Source organism: Arachis hypogaea, chromosome 12, assembly GCF_003086295.3.
Source record: "Arachis hypogaea cultivar Tifrunner chromosome 12, arahy.Tifrunner.gnm2.J5K5, whole genome shotgun sequence".
In the NCBI taxonomy this organism is placed as follows: Eukaryota; Viridiplantae; Streptophyta; class Magnoliopsida; order Fabales; family Fabaceae; genus Arachis; species Arachis hypogaea.
Genome location: NC_092047.1, coordinates 35,902,893 through 35,910,086, shown reverse-complemented (window position 1 = coordinate 35,910,086; position 7,194 = coordinate 35,902,893). Strand labels below are relative to the sequence as shown.

General features: G+C 37.1%; 1 non-coding gene across 1 annotated transcript; it reads right to left on the bottom strand.

Annotated features, from left to right (window-relative positions):
- Positions 1 to 5,073: 5,073 nt before the first annotated feature.
- On the bottom strand, positions 5,074 to 5,181 carry LOC112730927 (small nucleolar RNA R71). Its single transcript, XR_003166728.1, has one exon. It is a non-coding gene; the product is annotated as a small nucleolar RNA R71 (small nucleolar RNA).
- Positions 5,182 to 7,194: the final 2,013 nt, after the last annotated feature.

The window sequence follows — 7,194 nt, the reverse complement described above, 5'->3', positions numbered from 1 at the left end:
TTTTAGAATCATACCTTATGATTTCTTGAGAATCAAGTCATTAATTGTGATTTTAAAAATCAAATCTTTTTCAAAACTAACTTCAATCATATCTTTTCAAAAATATCTTCTTATCTTATTTTTTTCAAAAATTTGATTTCAAAATATCTTTTCTATCTTCCTAACTTCTTATCTTTTCAAAATTTGTTTTAACTAACTAACTAACTTTTTGTTTGTTTCTTACCTTTTTCAAAACTACCTAACTAACTCTCTCTCTCTAATTTTCGAAAATATCTCCCTCTTTTTCAAAAATTCTTTTTAATTAACTAATTATTTTAATCTTTGATTTTAAAAAAATTTTCGAAAAATTACTAACTTCTTTCAAAAACTATTTTCGAGAATCACTAACTCTTTTTCAAAAATTATTTTCGAAAATCCTCTCCCTCTCTCATCTTATTCTATTTATTCATTCATCTACTAACATCTCTTCCTCACATCACTCACCAAATTCGAACCCCCTCTTCTATCTGTGTTCGAATTTTTTCTTCTTCTCTTCTTCTACTAACAATAAGGAACCTTTTTACTGTGACATAGAGGATTCCTCTTCTTTTCTTTTTCTCTTCTCTTTCTTATGAGCAGGGACAAAGAAAAAGGCATTCTTGTTGAAGCTGATCCAGAACCTGAAAGGACTCTGAAGAGAAAACTAAGAGAAGCTAAATTACAACAATCCAGAGACAACCTTATTGAAAATTTCGAACAAGTAAAGGAGATGGCAGCCGAACCCAACAACAATAATGCAAGGAGAATGCTTGGTGACTTTACTGCACCTAATTCTAATTTACATGGAAGGAGCATCTCCATCCCTACCATTGGAGCAAACAACTTTGAGCTGAAACCTCAGCTAGTTTCTCTGATGCAGCAGAACTGCAAGTTTCATGGACTTCTGATGAGCGGATAATTTATACGCTTTTTGGCATTGTTTTTAGTATGTTTTTAGTAGGATTTAGTTACTTTTAGGAATGTTTTCATTAGTTTTTATGTTAAATTCACATTTCTAGACTTTACTATGAGTTTGTGTGTTTTTCTATGATTTCAGGTATTTTCTGGCTGAAATTGAGGGACTTGAGCAGAAATCAGATTCAGAGGTTGAAGAAGGACTGTTGATGCTGTTGGATTCTGATCTTCCTGCACTCAAAATGGATTTTCTGGAGCTACAGAACTCAAAATGGCGCGCTTCCAATTGCGTTGGAAAGTAGACATCCAGGGCTTTTCAGCAATATATAATAGTCCAAACTTTGCCCAAGTTTAGATGACGCAAACTGGCGTTCAACGCCAGCTCTCTGCCCAATTCTGGCGTCCAGCGCCAGAAAAGGATCCAAAACCAGAGTTGAACGCCAGAAATGGATCAAAACCTGGCGTTCAACTCCACAAATGGCCTCTGCACGTGGAAAGTTAAAGCTCAGCCCAAGCACACACCAAGTGGGCCCCGGAAGTGAATTTATGCATCAATTACTTACTCATGTAAACCCTAGTAGCTAGTTTATTATAAATAGGACCTTTTACTATTGTATTAGACATCTTTGGTCTCAGTTTTAATCCATTGTTCATCTTAGGAGACTATTGATCACGTTTTAGAGGGGCTGGCCATTCGGCCATGCCTGGACCTTTCACTTATGTATTTTCAACGGCAGAGTTTCTGCACTCCATAGATTAAGGTGTGGAGCTCTGCTGTTCCTCAAAGATTAATGCAAAGTACTACTGTTTTCTATTCAATTCATCTTGTTTCACTTCCAAGATATTCATTTGTACTTCAATCTGAATGTGATGAACGTGACAATCATCATCATTCCCTATGAACGCGTGCCTGACAACCACTTCCGTTCTACCTTCGACTGAATGAGTATCTCTTAGATCTCCTAACCAGAATCTTCGTGGTGTAAGCTAGAATGATGGTGGCATTCAAGAGAATCCGGAAAGTCTAAACCTTGTCTGTGGTATTCCGAGTAGGATTCAATGAATGAATGACTGTGACGAGCTCCTAACTCGCGATTGCAGGGCGTTAGTGACAGACGCAACAGGATAGTAAATCCTATTCCAGCATGATCGAGAACCGACAGATGAATAGCCGTGCCGTGACAGGGTGCATTGACCATTTTCACCGAGAGGATAAGATGAAGCCATTGACAAGGGTGATGCCTCCAGACAATTAGCCGTGCCGTGACAGGGCATTGGATCATTTTCCTGAGAGATGACCGAAAGTAGCCATTGACAGTGGTGATGTATCACATAAAGCCAGCCATGGAAAGGAGTAAGACTGATTGGATGAAGATAGTGGGAAAGCAGAGGTTAAGAGGAACGAAAGCATCTCTATTCGCTTATCTGAAACTCTCACCAATGATTTACATAAGTATTTCTATCCCTTCTTTTATTTAATTATTATTCGAAAACCCCATTACTATTTTATATCCGCCTGACTGAGATTTACAAGGTGACCATAGCTTGCTTCATACCAACAATCTCCGTGGGATTCGACCCTTACTCACGTAAGGTATTACTTGGATGACCCAGTGCACTTGCTGGTTAGTTACACGGAGTTGTGAACCATGGTCTTGGCATCATGTTTTTGGCGCCATTTCCAGGGAAAGAAAGAGCAATAAATTTTACATATCTAAAGTGTAATCACGATTCCGCGTACCAAGTTTTTGGCGCCGTTGCCGGGGATTGTTTGAGTTTGGACAACTAACGGTTCATCCTGTTGCTCAGATTAGGTAATTTTCTCCTTTGTTTTCGAAAAAAAAAATGTTTTCAAAAATTTTATTCAAAATTTTTAAGAATGAATTCTAGTGTTTCATGAAGCATGTGAAGCCTGGCTGGCTGTAAAGCCATGTCTAAATTTATTTGGACTGATGCAGCAATTTGTTATCAAGAGCAAGCTAGTTGTTGCTAATCCACCTGCTGCTGTTCCTGATTCACCTGCTGAAGCTTGGCTGGCCATTGGCCATGTCTAGTGTTTTGGACCGGAGCTTTCATTGAAAGCTTGGCTGGCTAGTGAGCCATGTCTAATTCCTGGACTGAAGCTTTAGACTAAGAATGCAAGATTCCTGGAATTCATGTTAAAAATTTTGGAATCCTTATTTTTTCTTTTTCATATAAATTTCGAAAAAATCCAAAAAAATTAGAAAATCATAAAAATCAAAAACATTTTTTGTGTTTCTTGTTTGAGTTATGAGTCATGTCATAAGTTTGGTGTCATTTGTATGTGCATCTTGCATTTTTCGAAAATTTCATGCATTCATAGTGTTCTTCATGATCTTCAAGTTGTTCTTGGTAAGTCTTCTTGTTTGATCTTGATGATTTTTTGTTTTGTGTTGTATGGTGTTTTTCATATGCATTCTTGAATTCTTAGTGCGTAAGCATTAAAGAATTCTAAGTTTGGTGTCTTGCATGTTTTCTTTGTATTAAAAATTTTTCAAAATTGTGTCTATGATGTTCATCCTGACATTCAAAGTGTTCTTGGTGTTCATCTTGACATTCATAGCATTCTTGCATTGTTTTGATCCATAACTTTCATGCATTGCATCATTTTTCCTGTTTTCCTCTCTCATCATAAAAATTCAAAAAAAAAAAAAAAACAAAAAATATCTTTCCCTTTTTCACTCATCAAATTCGAAAATTTGAGTTGACTTTTTCAAAAATTTTAAAAATCAAGTTGTTTCTTATGAGTCAAATCAAATTTTCAATTTGAAAATCTTATCTTTTTCAAAATCTTTTTCAAAAATCAAATCTTTTTCAAAATTCTTAGTTATTTTCGAAAATTCCAAAAATATTTTTCAAAAATATTTTTCTTATTTTTATATCAAATTTTCGAAAATAACATAATCAATTAATGTTTTGATTCAAAAATTTGAAGTTTGTTACTTGCTTGTTAAGAAAGATTCAAACTTTAAGTTCTAGAATCATATCTTATGATTTCTTGAGAATCAAGTCATTAATTGAGATTTTAAAAATCAAATCTTTTTCAAAACTAATTTCTAAAATATCTTCTTATCTTACCTTTTTCAAAAAGTTGGTTTCAAAATATCTTTTCTAACCTCCTAACTTCTTATCTTTTCAAAATTTGTTTCAACTAACTAACTAACTTTTTGTTTGTTTCTTAACTTTTTCAAAACTACCTAACTAACTCTCTCTCTCTAATTTTCGAAAATATCTTCCCTCTTTTTCAAAAATTTCTTTTTAATTAACTAATTATTCTTATTTTTATTTTTGATTTTAAAAATTTTCGAAAAATACTAACATTTTTCAAAAACAATTTTCGAAAATCACTAACTCTTTTTCAAAAATATTTTTCGAAAATTCTCCCTCTCCCACCTTATTCTATTTATTTATTCATTTACTAACATCTCATCTCACATCTCAACCCTCCTCATAGTTGTGTTTCTTCCATTACATTACATCCTTTGTCTCCCTCTCTTCTTCTACTCACACAGGGATCCCTATACTATGGTATAAAGGATCTCTATTATTATTATTATTATTTTTCTGTGCCTTCTTCTTTGTCATATGAGCAGGAGCAAGGATAAGAACATTCTTGTGGAAGCAGATCCAGAACCTGAAAGGACTCTGAAAAGGAAACTAAGAGAAGCTAAAATACAACAATCCAGAGATAACCTTTTAGAAATTTTCGAACAGGAAGAGGAGATGGCAGCTGAAAATAATAATAATGCAAGGAGGATGCTTGGTGACTTTATTGCACCAAATTCCAGTTTACATGGAAGAAGCATCTCCATTCCTGCCATTGGAGCAAACAACTTTGAGCTGAAACCTCAATTAGTTTCTCTGATGCAGCAGAACTGCAAGTTTCATGGACTTCCATCTGAAGATCCTTTTCAGTTCTTAACTGAATTCTTGCAGATATGTCATACTGTAAAGACTAATGGAGTACATCCTGAAGTCTACAGGCTCATGCTTTTCCCTTTTGCTGTAAGAGACAGAGCTAGAGTATGGTTGGACTCTCAACCTAAGGATAGCCTGAACTCTTGGGATAAGCTGGTCACGGCTTTCTTAGCCAAGTACTTTCCTCCTCAAAAGCTGAGCAAGCTTAGAGCTGATGTTCAAACCTTCAGACAGAAAGAAGGTGAATCCCTCTATGAAGCTTGGGAAAGATACAAACAGTTGACCAAAAAGTGTCCTTCTGACATGCTTTCAGAATGGACCATCCTGGATATATTCTATGATGGTTTATCTGAGCTATCAAAGATGTCACTGGACACTTCTGCAGGTGGATCCATTAACCTAAAGAAAACGCCTGCAGAAGCTCAAGAACTCATTGACATGGTTGCAAATAACCAGTTCATGTACACTTCTGAATGGAATCCTGTGAATAATGGGACGCCTATGAAGAAGGGAGTTCTTGAAGTTGATACTCTGAATGCCATATTGGCTCAGAACAAAATATTGACTCAGCAAGTCAATATGATCTCTCAGAGTCTGAATGGAATGCAAGCTGCATCCAACAGTACTCAATAGGCTTCTTATGAAGAAGAAGCGTATGATCCTGAGAACCCTGCAATAGCAGAGGTGAATTACTTAGGTGAACCTTATGGAAACACCTATAACTCATCATGGAGAAATCATCCAAATTTCTCATGGAAGGATCAAAAGCCTCTACAAGGCTTTAATAATGGTGGAAGAAACAGGTTTAACAATAATAAACCTTTTCCATCATCCACTCAGCAACAGACAGAGAACTCTGAACAAAATACTTCTAATTTAACAAACTTAGTCTCTGATCTGTCCAAGGCCACTGTGAGTTTCATGAATGAAACAAGGTCTTTCATTAGAAATTTGGAAGCACAAGTGGGCCAGCTGAGTAAAAGGATCACTGAAATCCCTCCCAGTACTCTCCCAAGCAATACAGAAGAGAATCCAAAAGGAGAGTGCAAGGCCATTGACATAAGCAAAATGGCCGAACCCAATGAGGGAGAGGAGGACGTGAATCCCAAGGAGGAAGACCTCCTGGGACGTCCAGTGACCAATAAGGAGCTTCCCTCTGAGGAACCAAAGGAATCTGAGACTCATCTAGAGACCATAGAGATTCCATTGAACCTCCTTATGCCCTTCATGAGCTCTGATGAGTATTCCTCTTCTGAAGAGAATGAGGATGTTACTGAAGAGCAAACTGCCAAGTTTCTTGGTGCAATCATGAAGCTAAATGCCAAATTATTTGGCATTGATACTTGGGAAGTTGAACCTCCCTTGTTCATCAATGAACTAAGTGATCTGGATCAACTGACATTGCCTCAGAAGAGACAGGATCCTGGAAAGTTCATAATACCTTGTACCATAAGTACCATGATCTTTAAGGCTCTGTGTGACCTTGGTTCAGGAATAAACCTCATGCCCCTCTCTGTAATAGAGAAACTGGGAATCTATGGGGTGCAAGCTGCTAAAATCTCATTAGAGATGGCAGACAATTCAAGAAAACAGGCATATGGACAAGTAGAGGACGTGTTAGTAAAGGTTGAAGGCCTTTACATCCCTGCTGATTTCATAGTCCTGGATACTGGAAAGGAAGAGGATGAATCCATCATCCTAGGAAGACCTTTCCTGGCCACAGCAAGAGCTGTGATTGATGTTGACAGAGGTGAACTAGTTCTTCAATGGAATGAGGACTCCCTTGTGTTTAAAACTCAAGGATCTCCCTCTGCAACCATGGAGAGGAAGCATGAAAAGCTTCTCTCAAAGCAGAGTCAACCCAAGCCCCCACAGTCAAACTCTAAGTTTGGTGTTGGGAGGCCACAACCAAACTCTAAGTTTGGTGTTGAACTCCTATATCCAAACTCTAAGTTTGGTGTTGGAGAGTTTCAACAATGCTCTGAACATCTGTAAGGCTCCATGAGAGCCCACTGTCAAGCTATTGACATTAAAGAAGCGCTTGTTGGGAGGCAACCCAATGTTTATTTATCTAATTTTTATTTTCATTGTTTTTCATGTCTTTATAGGTTCATGATCATGTGGAGTCACAAAATAAATAGAAAAATTGAAAACAAAATCAAAAACAGCAGAAGAAAAATCACACCCTGGAGGAGCATCTGTCTGGCGTTCAGTGCCAGAACAGAGCATGATTCTGGCGTTGAACGCCCAAAATGGGCAGCTTCTGGGCGCTGAACGCCAGAACAGGCATGGTTCTGGCGTTCAACGCCAGAAATGGCACAC